Genomic DNA, 13,942 nt, shown 5'->3' on the forward strand with positions numbered 1-13,942 from the left:
AAAAGTGTTCTATTGGCTCTAAAGCAAGTTAGACAAAATAACAGTAGCTAACAGTTTATACACTTTAGCCATGTGTAACATTCTGAAAAGAAAGCATAGCTTTGACCAATGACTTTTGAGAGGCTCGTCCAGAAGCTTTTGAACCTTGGCACATAAACAGTTGTCGAGCAGGAAGGTTTGGATCACAGTTTACGCGATGATAAACATGTATTAGACCAGGATCCGCTGAACGAAACACCTCAATATCTATGTGGTTTACAAATCTCTCAAACAGATCCAAATCTTCCAATCCCCAGCCTTTAATACTTGTGTCAAACCCTCCAACAGCATCCAAATCTTGATGGTAAATACATGCGGGTCCGTAAGAGTACGACCTCCAAATTCCTGCATCTTTGTTAATGGTAAAGTGCGTGTCTGGCTTTGTTTTTGTATGTTAAATCAGGATCAAACTGACTGAACATTATTGGAAAGTAAACTCGTTTACCGAGCGCCGTGTTCATTCGGCAGCGATCAATAAACTCCGAGTTAAAGATCAAGTCAACATCACACAAGAATAACAGAGCTGTTTGATCAAATTTATCGGCTGCGAGAGAAAGGGCTGTCCCGCGGGAAAAGTTACCCGAAACATCAAGCCATATAAGCTCTGCTTGGGGGTATTTATCTTGATATTCCTTCATTATAACTTTGTGTTCATGAGGAGAAGACACAAAGGAAGAATATGCGACTACCAGCTTAACTCTCTGAAGTATTTTGAGGCAGACCAATTCAAAATTCTTCATGAAACGTCGAAACGTTTCCAGACGCTCAGCCAAGGGGACAATAAAGTGTACATAAGAGGGCATGTCGTCAACGGGCTCAGTTTTGTATACCAAGTTTCCAAACGGCTGTTGGGTAAAAAAGCGTCTTCTTTGTGAGGGATAAGTAAATCTCCTGCCACCAATTGGGTTATTGAGTTGTATCTTTCCGTTGACTGTTACTTCTACGATTTGTTGTAAGCCGTATAGCGGATGAATACGCCTATAGCCATGATTTAATTTCTGAACCTTCAGCTTTTTAATATTTTGATTCTTCCTAGCTTCTTCATCTACAAGTTCCTTTGTGTTCTCCAGTAAATTGTTTACTTCAATCTTGAATGCTCTGTTGGGTGATTTTAAACTAGTTTCAGTGGAAAACGATTTTGTCGTAAACATGTCCCATTTTTCAATGTTATTTATGGCCAACTGATGATGGAAATCTCTTTCATCCTGAAGGCTTCGTTTCTCTTGAAGAGAGAGTTCGTTGCCATTTGCTTGAAGCAGTCGATCCATGTTCCTTAAAACCCGTTGGAGCTTAACTGCTTTGTGTTGAAGATCTTGAATGCGTTCGTTCATAAAGTGCGAGTGGAGTCGGTACATGTAGGCAGGTTGTTTAACAGGGTGAAGAGTAATGGCTTCATTAATGATCTTTGTGTTCAGGTCACCTTTAAACATTGATCCATTACCAGTGTTATGGTGAACGAAAAGAGTACTCATCTGAAAGAAGCAATAGGCCAGATAATTAATTAATTAGGAGCTCTAAGCCTCAAATTGGCAGAGCAAAAGTTTTTTATTGACAAAATCACAGCAACATAACAAACAAGGATGATTTTCGTGCATTTTAAATGACACTTTCACACAATTTGAGATAAACTTGAAAAAAGTCGGGCCGAAGTTTTTCAAGTTTACCCGAACGCAATCCGTTTTAATCTTCTCGAATTTTGCCCACCCATGCCCCTTTTTGGCCTTTCTGTGTTTCTTTTGAGTTCTTCAACAGTTTTAAGCCGTTATTGTGATATTTCAATCAATTCTTCGACAAGTTGGTCAGTGCCAAAGTTGCCTAAAATTGCGTGACATAGCCCCTTTATTTGCGATTATTTTACTTTTAACAAGAGAATATTCTCTTGCTTTAAGGTCATTTCATCGAAATGGAATTTACAATAGATTTTCGTTCAAACTTTGTCTATTGGTTGGTAACCTTAAAATGTAATAAAAAACACTAAAACTTTATTTCAGCATGAGTATCAAAGCTGTTTAGTTTTTTTGCAAACTTAAATTTTGAAATAAAAAATGGAAGATCCTGGTATTCGTTAAGGGACAGGGATCCCTTTTTATACCCCATCAGATTCCAGAAAATATCAGCTTCTACAAATATTTTTTTGTTCACTATAAGTTTCATGGGAGCCGAAAAAATGGGAGAAAGCAAAACGTGAAATATGACAAATGATCTCAGTACTGCATCGACACTATGAGGTATCGTGACTCCCAGTAGTGGAACATGTATTGCTTTCTGTGGAGAGCGTAGACAGTACTTTTGACTCAGTGAAAATTGCATAAATAGTCCCAGCTGGTGGTACAAATCATAGAAGATCGGCAAATTCACGATCTTATTTAATATTCCAGCTAGTTTAAAAGGAACAACAGCGCGAACTGATTGCACTCAAATTAGGCCAGACTATAGTGCAAAGGCTGTTCTTGCAAGGGACGAGTTCTCCGATGAAAGCGAGTCAAGAAAGTATGTTTTTTCAGCTATATTTCAGAGGCGGTACCCGCTTCTTTGAGGTCAAAGTTGCACGCCTTGTGTAAATAATTGAATTCTGTACACGAGTCGAAAACTTTGCATATGGACCTGCTCTCGCACGCTTCAAATCGCCAAGAAAACGTCATTTAAAAACTGAAACAATGCGAAAATATTTCAACTTCATTTTATTACAAATACACAGCCGTAAAAAGCAGATTTTTAGGAAGCTTAAATATTAACAATAGCAATAAGTGAAGAAATTTGAATATTCAGGAGGGCATTCTGTGACCTCACAAACCAAGGATGGTAAGCCTGTGGTACGCCTATCATTTTACCAGCACTCAAGTGAACCCGGGTTTACACGGGCAATTATTATGTGACAAATATATTTGATGGTGTAGATGAAACAACAGTTATTTGTCAGCAGCTCAAAGTTTAGTGCGCCATTAGTGACCTTGGACAGCAGAGATACACATACAGGAACCGCGGAGAGGGGGAGGGGCTGGTAGGGCTATAGCCCTACCACTTTATTGGTTGGGTTGATATTTTAGGGCTCATGAAAAGGATGATGTAATATATAGCTATAGGCAAGCCTAAAAGCGGAGCTCCACATTTATTTAAAAAAGACCTTAATGGAAAAAAACTAAACCTTGCCCATGCGGAATCTATCGAAACTGCGTTCAGAAAATAAAAACATCATGAAATTTTCTGTCATAAAATCAGTCCCAGCAATTCAGTAGGAGGTGGTTATCTTGCATCAGGGTCCTGTATCTTTCTTCAGCGGACTTGATCTATGTAGTGCTTGGCTTCGTTTTAACACAATCATTTGCTAAAGTTATTATATTCTCGATGATGACAGCCGCAGATTCAACAGCAAACAACAGATACAAGCAAACTGGACTTACACAAGGAATATCATTCGCAATTATTTCGGTCTCCTCGTAAACAATTTTCGTTTTCCACAATTTCACGGACTGATATAGATTACTTTTGAGGACATCTTGGGAGAAAGAATGTTCTCTGTCGCTCTTTTTATTCGCGGTCTCATTCAGCCTACACGACAAACACCGTACAACAAATTTTCCTGCGTTTTCATATCATAACTTCGTTGTGACCTAACCTAACCGAAGAGCGAAGTATCGTTTATTAAAAAACTATTACACTTAACAGTCCTTGGACTAAATTACGTGTATTATTACAATTTTATAAAAATGTATAAAAACTATATATATTACAGGATTTAAAAAATATTAAAAGCTATTTATATTAACGTCCACATCACCCAGTCGATAGAAAATAACGTCAATCACTCGTTGTACGGTTAAGAAATATGCGACCAGAGACCAATAAAATTAAAATTTAACCGTGTAGCGATTGAACGAGAGCCACAATTTTTTTGCGTAAAGGCGCATCGAGGTTTCGACTCCCTCACACTTGAAAAAAGACAAACAAAATAGAGCAGTTGGATAATAAACCTCTCAGATCTTTTGCTGTGTAGTGTCGCTGAGTAATTTTACCCGTTGTCCACATTTTGTCTTGCCCTGCGAGCTTTATTTGCTTTTTATAATTTCCTTTCTTTTCTTTAGCCACGGGCGGGAAACCTCCTCGTTCCTAATCCGTGCGTACGTAAGGGGGTGGCGGCGACCCCCAAAATTTCTCGGCTCGATGAATAACCATTTGCTTATGGATGCTCCGCTCGCGCGCGCCTTTGGCGCGCGCGGGAACCCCGCTATGAATTTTCGCATGATAAATAGCGGGAAAATGACACCTAATGCTTGTTTGTCTTAGCCAGCTTTTTAGCCCTACCACTTCAAAATGGTCTCCGCGGTCCCGGACATAAAAGCTAACATGCCAGCTTGTCAACAAATGTATTTGTCACATAAAAATCGACCAATTTTTCTCATCTACAGGAGAAAATAAAAATTGTCAAATAAAAATTTTCATATAAAAATTGCTCGTGTAAACGCGCCTTTAAACTCAGTCATAATTAGCAGCTTACCTCAAAAGCCCGAGTGCAGGAAACTCCAGCATAACGTCGTATACAATTGCCAAGCTCAATATCTTCATGCATGTGTGCCTTTGGTGCTGTTTGAAGACAATGTTCAAGATGTGGACCAACTTTTCTCAAAACACTGCTGCTCAATATCACACCCAGTCCCCCCATGCAATAGTTTTCTCCGGGCGACAGGTTAAGCATTTCTCTTTCTTCCTTCTTGCCGATTCCTGCATGCCCCAGGTAGATATCATCGGAACTGTTTAACGAACGTAGGAAGCGTACTAACTTGTCATTTCGAACGTAAACATCGTCGTCCGCTCGCATGAACCATTCGTATTCGTCGATGTGATGATCGTACATGTGTTTCACCATCATTAGCGACTTTTTGAGCGGTGGAAACGAGTCATCTACATCGGGTAAACTGACCACTGGCGCTTGAAACGTTTTAGGAGTCGCGCCGGAGCTTGGGAAAAAACTCAATTTACCCGCAACGTTCCTGCCCCATGTATCAAACACTGCTTTAGCTCGAGTCTCCAGAAATTTCTCAGCTGTCATTACACCAACAAAGATAAATTGACGGTTTTCAAGATTAATCTCATGCGGCTTTGTCAGTGTTCTTGGTCCAAATATTCTTGTATAAATCAAATGACATCGATTATTCCGCACAAACGACGTAATCAGGAAACCAACAATCAGTCCGGACAGAAATAAAATGCATTTTCGAAGCACTCGCTCCATCTGAAGGAAAGGCTGTTTTTGCTCTAAAAGGGCGGGGAACAAATAGTGTAAAAAGCGAAATGTGTTATAAAAAAGTGATATGTGTTATGGACATTTATGCCCCGGGATTATGCCATATTCAATACTTTCTTGATACCTTAAGCTTCATTTTTGTCCCCATTCAGACTACGCATGTTACCCTTGAGAATTATTTTCGTTCAAAGAGCCGATTCGCACTGATCGGGGACAAGTGTTGAAATGTCCTGGCATTTTGAGAAAAAAAATGTTGCAACAAGTTGTCAGATACATCTTGAAGCCGGAACAAAAGGTGAAATGACTAGTACAATAGCTTTGCACGTGCTACTGACATCTTGGTTTATTTCTCAGTCGCTTTATGCAAAGCAAAAACGCGAAATTAACAAATTCTGTCTTTTGGGATAAATTTGTTTGTCTTACTCAGCATTACACAGCCACATAAATTTGAAGGGTTGGGAATTATGAAGGCTTAACTTGTGGCAATTTAGATCGCAAAACAACGGAATACTGTAAAACAATTCAGTTTTTTTCTCATAACATTTTCCGCAAAGAGAAAAAAAAAAAGGTGATGTAAACATCAATGCGTTAATTTGTTCTTGAAACTTGAGGTCGCGCATAAATTCTCAGAAAAAAAACACACACAATGGCCAATCAATAACGTATTGTTTCCGGGAGTCACAATAATAATAATAGCTTTTTAAAAAACTCCCCCAATGGGGCTTTTCAGTGATATGTACAACATAAATAAAAATAAAAATAAATTAAAAATCGAATAATCTATTTATAATTCTACTATCCTCTCGAAGTCGTTAAAATTCATTGATAGTTTTAGACTTTGCAAATGGTAATTGCCCGAAAAGCAAAAGATTTTTTCCCTGTGCTAGTTTTGAATAGTGGGATCTGCAGCTTTTGGCAGTTGCGTGTGGATCGCCCTGTTGCCTGTTCCCAAGTTGTGAAAAGTTTAGTAAGATATTCGGGGCACAGCCCGCCATACACTTAAAAGTTAATGTGGCCCCGCGCAGGTACAGCTGTTGCTTGAATGGCATCCAGCGCAAGTTCTTGAGTGCTGGGGTGATATGGTCGAATTTTCTCACGCCGCAGCAGGTCCTCGCTGCAAAGTTTTGGACTAGTTGCATCTTTTCAAGGGACATGGAACTGTGGATTTTCCTGATATTTTTCCCGCGTTCGGGCAGGACAATGGTAGCCTGCGGTACAGACGGGGTTTAGTTCGTCTGCAAACGTGACGCAGGCTGGACAAGGTCAGACAATGGCTCCTTTGAAGTTTTGCCCGTTTTGACAAAATCTGTCCCAGTCCAAACAAGTTGTGATGACGTGTGATCACCTTTTTGGTTTGACAAGCAAAGCCACTTGATCAAAATCGCTGACGGTTGGCGCCGAAATCAACTGTTACGCGCGTCTCCGAAAAAACAGTCTACCTAATGAAGATGAAGTTTCAACATGACTCGAGCATGGGACAAAAAAAAATTTCCCCCGGGGAATTTTTTAATTTTACGGTTTAACAGTCTACCTGTTTCGGTATTAACCGCGCTACACACAAGCAAATGCAATTGACTGCGATCCTTTTGGTCAGCACCAGCGCGTTCAATCACCGCTGGCCGAAAACGCGCAGGCTCTGGGAATGAGATTGAATCCTTCACTGAAGACAGTCACTGACTAATAAAGCTTTGTACGTAACCAGGAGCCAATTACCCGGAGCGTGCAACTTTCGTATATTTGTGCAACGGCGTTTTCACGTACAAGTAAAAGTATTTTTAGCTAAGCCTTTAATTCCCGCGAAAATTACTGCTTTCGATGAAGTCAGCCGACTACTTTGCGAGGAGACTCCCAGGGGGGCTCAGGATCACGCTTTGACAATTTGGTCAAAATGGCGGCGTAAAAATTATAAAAATTTGTATGAAACTTTATAGCAAAAATTTATATCGAAATAAAATATAACAAACAGCTAGTAAAGTTCAAATTTTACATCATATGTTGTCCATGTGATGTTTCTTGACTGTTATAAAGCATAAAATATAAATGGTTTAAACAGATCTAAAAATATAAAAGGATACTCTAAATTTTCGATCGCCTTCTGCGGTCTTCTCAGAGAATGATGGATTTTGCAAGGTACGCAGAATGTAATAAGTTGCATTGACGTTATTGTTCGTGCCCCCCGGGGAGCAACAGCGATGCGTACCCGGGAAGGGCGCCCGTAGTGGCGAGGAAAGAGTAAAGACCCAGAAACAGTCTTTTGTTCTGCTGCCCCTCAAGAATCGGCGTAACTTGGATGTATGTCGTGGCCGATTCTGCATGATGTTTAATTCAAACCTATTTAACGGGTAAGAGTAAACTAAAATGATTTTAGTTTACTCTTACCTAAATTAATGCAAGGGTGAACACTTGCGACGCTCGATAAACACTACTGTTTGACTACCAATCCAAAATTGTTTTTAATTAGATCATCTTACTCCAAATCTTCGCATGTGCATAGTTCGAAGACCAAACTTACAGAACACCAAACTTTTGATCCGACTGCTCCTCTCTGCAATTTAAGAATACGGAAAAAATAACCATGGTTTGCAAATTCTTGGCTTTCTCCAACGCCTTGCCTCCGATAGAGTGGACGCATTTTTTATTAGTCTCGCCTTTCCCATGCAGCCTCACTCTATGATTGGGTGATAGTTGTCAAGGCGACGACACTTTTTCCCGCAGGTGAGGTGAGACAAACGAGACCGTCGAGGGTGCTCTGCCTTACAAATGTACACTGGCCTCAGCTCCCACAGGGTAATTTTGCCTCACGTACAAATCTTGACTCATAGATACCATTTAACCAAAGCATTACAGATCTAAAAAAAAACTAAGTACCGTTTTTATTATTATGAAATATATGCACAAAACACATTAATAAAAAGAAAGAGATACCTTTCCATGATTCTTGAACAACTTAAAAACTCCTATCACCATGAGTTCCTGCTATCACTAATCTTTGAGGGTATCTCACGCATTTCATACATACACGCCTAAAATACTTGTTGACACAGAACAGGGCATTCCGGCTTGTATATACTGCTTGTGAAGTAAACAAACTAAACCATTACAAAATATATTTATTGCTTTCCTCGCTTTTTCCTTACAAGCTCATTTTAGTCCTTGTATACTCAAAAACGTCACTGACTTATTTTCATTTTCCCTTTGCTTGGATTGGCAAAAGCTAGCACTTTTAAGAATTCCTGGTTCTTGTATATAAATGAGCAGTAACAAATCTTCTTCCGCTGACTTTTAGTAGATCAAACGACGCGACACACACGGCTATTTTTCTGCATTTTTCTGAAACTTGGGTCGCTTAATCATTCTACACCCCAGAACTCCTCACTTGTGCATGACTGACTCGCGTCTTGCTCAATCTAGAAAGAGAAAGTCTGGGGTCGAGAATGGTCGTTTTCTCTCCCTTAGAGGTACAAGGCGCGTAATGCGCATGCGTACCGGCCTGGTGTTTGTCACTGTAGTACGAAAATTCTATACCTAAGAAATTGAACCATGAAGAGAACATTTACTGAAAAACGTCATTTCTGTGCCGAGATGGCCTGAAAGCTACCTACTTGATTTTAGAACTATCCATCAACGGTTATGTTCGATTGGCTCCTTTTAGCGGCTTGAACTAAAATACAGCTTCATTCCTTTTTATAACAAGACATTTTATAACAATATAGGAAAAAGGATAAACTATGCGCGATTAAGAGCTCTGCATGGCGTCGCACTCGTTTGCTGAGGGCTACTTAATGAAATACAGAGGCTTTGGTTGGAGTAAATTTGGCCACCTAAGGTGACGAAGTTTATTTTCAAGATCTGCCGATAGAGCGGTTTTCACTTGAGTGTCGAAAGTAAATTGCATTTGCTTTGGTTTTGCATTACTACGCTTAGTGATTGGCAAAATCCGCGCCACCCAGCCAATCAGGAGTAAACCAAAATCAATCATGACCGCCGCGCACGTTTTCCCGCGCGTGCCAGCTACATGTTTGCTTCGAGTTTGATTGGTTACTGGATTGTCTGTGTCTGTGATTGGCCAGAGTAATTACTTTGGTTTTGGTTTTACGACACTCAATTGAAAACTGCTCTATACACTAAACAAATATCTACTCAGCAAAGGTGGGGGGAAAACCGCCACCTACTAAAAATGTAAATAAAACACTAAAGCACAAAATATATAGGTAAACTACGGCAGTAATCCACAGGCAGGCGGAAGGGGAGGAGGTGGAAAATTAAAAAAATTCACTGACAGCGAAGCGATGCGACCAGTGAGATGGTGTGCATCTAAAAGAGGCGAGTGCAATGTAGAGCACGCTTAAGAACTGTGACATCCCGAAATCGGTTGATCGTGATTGGTTGGAAACTCAATACTCTTTATACGTCAAACGCCTTAGCCTGGGGGCGACTGCCTTCAAGGATGCCTTGTCATAAAATCCCATTATGATCATGTCATAATAGCCGGTTTCTTTTTTAGTTGTGGGTTACATTCTGAAAGGAGGGCATAGCTCTGATAAGTGACTTTTGAGAGGCTCGTCCAGAGGCTTTTGAACCTTGGCACATAAACAGTTTTCGAGCTGGAAGGTTTGGATCACAGTTTACATGATGATAAACATGTATTAGACCAGGATCCGCTGCGCGAAACACCTCAATCTCTGTGTGGTTTACAAATCTCTCATACAGATCCACGTCTTCCAATCCCCAGCCTTTAATACTTGTGTCAAACCCTCCAACAGCATCCAAATCTTGATGATAAATGCATGCAATTCCGTACGCGTATGCCCTCCAAAATCCTGCATCTTTGTTAATGGTAAAGTGCGTGTAAGGGTTGGTTTTGTTGATGTATGTTAACTCAGGATCAAACTGACTAAATACCATTGGAAAGTAAACTCGCTTTCCGAGCGCCGTATTCATTCGGCAGCGATCAATAAACTCCGAGTTAAAGATCAAGTCAACATCACACAAGAACAACAGAGCTGTTTGATCAAATTTATCGGCTGCGAGAGAAAGGGCTATCCCGCGGGAAAAGTTACCCGCAACGTCAAGCCATATTAGCTCTGCTTGGGGGTATTTATCTTGATATTCCTTCATTATAACTTTGTGTTCATGAGGGGAAGACACGAAAGAAGAATATGCGACTACCAGCTTAACTTTCTGAAGTGTTTTAAGGCAGACCAATTCAAAATTCTTCATGAAGCGGCGAAACGTTTCCAGACGCTCTGCCAAGGGGACAATAAAGTGTACATAAGGGGGCATGTCGTCAAGGGATTCAGTTTTGTATAACAAGTTTCCAAGTGACTGTTGGGTATAAAAGCGTCTTCTTTGTGAATACGTAAGTAATCTTCGTTGCACCTCTTGGGTTATTGCTTTGTATCTTTCCGTTGACTGTTACTTCTACGATTTGTTGTAAGCCGTATAGTGGGTGAATACGCCTATAGCCATGACTTAATTTCTGGACCTTCAGCTTTTTAATATTTTGATTTTTCCTAGCTTCTTCATCTACAAGTTCCTTTGTTTTCTCCAGTAAATTGTTTACTTCATTCTTCAATGCTCTGTGGGGTGGTTCTAAACCAGTATCAGTGGAAATCGATTTTGTCGTAAACATGTTCCATTTTTCAATGTTATTTATGGCCAACTGATGATGGAAATCTCTTTCATCCTGAAGGCTTCGTTTCTCTTGAAGAGAGAGTTCGTCGCCATTTGCTTGAAGCAGTCGATCCATGTTCCTTAAAACCCGTTGGAGCTTTACTGCTTTATGTTGAAGATCTTGAATGCGTTCGTTCATAAAGTGCGAGTGAAGGCGGTACATGTAGGCAGGTTGTTTAATAGGGTGAAGAGTAATGGCTTCACTAATGGTCTTTGTGTTCAGGTCACCTTTAAACATTGATCCATTACCAGTGTATTGGTGAAAGAAAAGATTATTCATCTGAAAGAAATAACAAGCCAAATACTTAATCACAATATTTTTGTTCTTTTAAGCCTATTTAAGGTCATTACTTCGAAATAGAACTGACAGTTTTTGTTCAAACCGTTTTCTGTTGATTGATGTATTATCTTGAGATTCACGTTGCCTGCTCGCAGGCTAGAAATAAAATGACTCCTATAAGAAAAGGGCCGGAATGCTCGTCGAAATATTTGAACAGAATCCCTCCAGGAGACCAATCTAGACATGGCTTAAGCTTCTTTTTGACTCCTAAAAGATGTTACTGTAATTTCATTCATATTCAACACAGCTTTCGGCGGTTAATTTTCAGTTCTTCACCTGCAAAGCTAACCAAGACCTTGAAGAAGTTTGGCTTTGTGCCCTAAACACTTTCAGTCAGACAAGAATCCGTAATTAACTCCCCTTAGCGAGCAAGACGCCGGTCACCCCCGTCCTTATATATCCCCCCCTTGTGCCCATGGTACGACTGTAAACAAATACTTTTTATACCTTTTTGCCTTTCGTCCACAATTAAAAACGGCAGTTAAACGTTTATGTTTTGATTATGTAATCATGTTTTTCGTTTACATTAAAGGAGAAGTTCACTCCAGAATGGCCGTTTATTTTCTTTACGCCAATAAAAAGTCTACACAAAGATATGTTATTCACCAAAATTTCAGCCTCCAACGTTCGCTATAACCCTACGAATCTTTCCCAAAACCGACAACTGAACGCCGCCATCTTGGAGCTGGTAATGTATGCGTGACGTCAAAGAGCTCAGCCTGAAGTTTGGCGGGAAAATTTTAATAGTCGAAACTCCTTGTTTTTTGTATTTTTTGGAGCTCTGTTTGAGCAAAATGGAGCTGCACAAACAGGCATTTTGACAAACAAATGCCACTACGAAGAAACAATGAGTTTCGAGTGTTTATATTTTCCCGCCAAACTTCAGGCTGGCTCTTGACGCACGCATACATTACCAGCTCCAAGATGGCGGCGTTAGTTGTCGAGTTTTGGGAAAGATTTCGTAGGGTTATGCGCACGTTGGAGGAATTTGTGAATAACATATCTTTGTATAAACTTTTTATTGGCGTAAAGAAAATAAACGGCCATTCTGGAGTGAACTTCTCCTTTAACCAACATGGTGTGGTCAAATTCGGAAACAAAGCACTATCTCTTGTGTATTCTGGTATATTCTAGTGGACAGACATAAACGAATACAATTGTTAACGCTGATGTCACATCAATTAATTTACGCATGCTCAGTGACAGTTTTGTACCCAGCCGTCCTCGTTTGAAAGATATTTGTGCGTTTCTCATATCTGTTAATCGTTTTGGTGTGGACAGACGTAAACAATTGTGTGATAGACCACAAACTTGCATTTGTTAATATTTTTCAGACGATTTACGCACGTAGATTTATATGTTAACCAATATACGTATCGACGTAACTTTAATAAAGATTTATCAGATAAGAAATTGATGGAACGTTTCAGTGTTCAGACGGGTTTTTATAAATTTTCAAATATTACCGACACTCAAATAAAGCTCAGGCAGTGCGTTGAAGGTACCTTCACCTTGTGATAATTAGTAGCGGAGCTCTCAGCGGCCCGAAGGGCCGTGGAGCAGAGCCCCATACCCATAAAAAATTTACAGAACCATGCATTTGGTTTTTCATGGTCATCATGGCTTGCGGCCTGGTTCACGGGCACGTGCGCCTGTCTGCTGTCAAAACAAGGTATTCGCTGACTAATATCACATAACCATATCGCGGGCTCAGATATAAAACTCATCCAGGTCGAATGGTTTTTTTCAAGTTTACCGCTGACCAAATAATGGTTTGCAATTCATCGCGGGCTCAAGTTCTTTATATTTTTTCCCTCAACGGTCAGTAAATTCGGATTTGCAAAAAGGGCAAAGTAAATCACCGGGGAGCTCCGCTTTTAGGCTTGGCTAAATCTATTTAAAAGCTTACCTCGTAAGACCAAGTGCAGGAAACTCCAGCATAACGTCGTATACATTTGGCAAGCTCAATGTCTTCATGCATGTGTGCCTTTGGTGCTGTTTGAAGACAATGTTCAAGATGTGGACCAACCTTTCTCAAAACACTTTGGCTCAGTATCATCCCTGGTCCCCCCATGCAATAGTTCTCTCCGGGTGACAGGTTCAGCATTTCTCTTTCTTCCTTCTTGCCGAATCCTGCATGCCCGAGGTAGATATCATCGGAACTGTTTAACGAACGTAGGAAGCGTAATAACTTGTCATTTCGAACGTAAACATCGTCGTCCGCTCGCATGAACCATTCATACCCGTCGATGTGATGATCGAACATGTATTTGACCATCATTAGCGACTTTTTCAGAGGTGGATACTGCGAGTCATCTACGCCGGGTAAACTGATCACTGGCGCCGCTTTTAACGAAGTTTCGCGGGAGCTTGAAAAAAACGTCAGTTTTCCGGAAACGTTCCTGCCCCATGTATCAAACACTGCTTTAGCTCGAGTCTCCAGAAACTGCTCAGCTGTCATCACACCAACAAAGATAAATTGACGGTTTTCAAGGTTCCGTGTCAGTCTTGGTCCAAATTTGCTTTTATAAATCAAATTACATCGATTATGCTGGACAAACGTGGTAATCTGGAAGCCTATAATCAATCCGAACAGAAATAATAGAAATGTTTGAAGAACTTGCTCCATCTGAAGAAAACGCTGTCTT

General features: G+C 40.3%; 2 pseudogenes across 1 annotated transcript; both read right to left on the reverse strand.

Moving 5' to 3' along the window:
- Positions 1–64: 64 nt before the first annotated feature.
- Positions 65–5,269, reverse strand: LOC144637100 (chondroitin sulfate synthase 1-like; annotated as a pseudogene).
- Positions 5,270–9,565: 4,296 nt separating this feature from the next.
- LOC144635331 (chondroitin sulfate synthase 1-like) lies at positions 9,566–13,942 on the reverse strand (annotated as a pseudogene). The gene is made up of 2 exons (XR_013567349.1): positions 13,204–13,942; positions 9,566–11,234 (listed from the first exon to the last, which is right to left on the reverse strand). The product of XR_013567349.1 is annotated as a chondroitin sulfate synthase 1-like (transcript).

This window comes from Oculina patagonica, chromosome 13 (genome assembly GCF_052425735.1).
Source record: "Oculina patagonica isolate OP01 chromosome 13, crgOcupat, whole genome shotgun sequence".
Classification (NCBI taxonomy): domain Eukaryota; kingdom Metazoa; phylum Cnidaria; class Anthozoa; order Scleractinia; family Oculinidae; genus Oculina; species Oculina patagonica.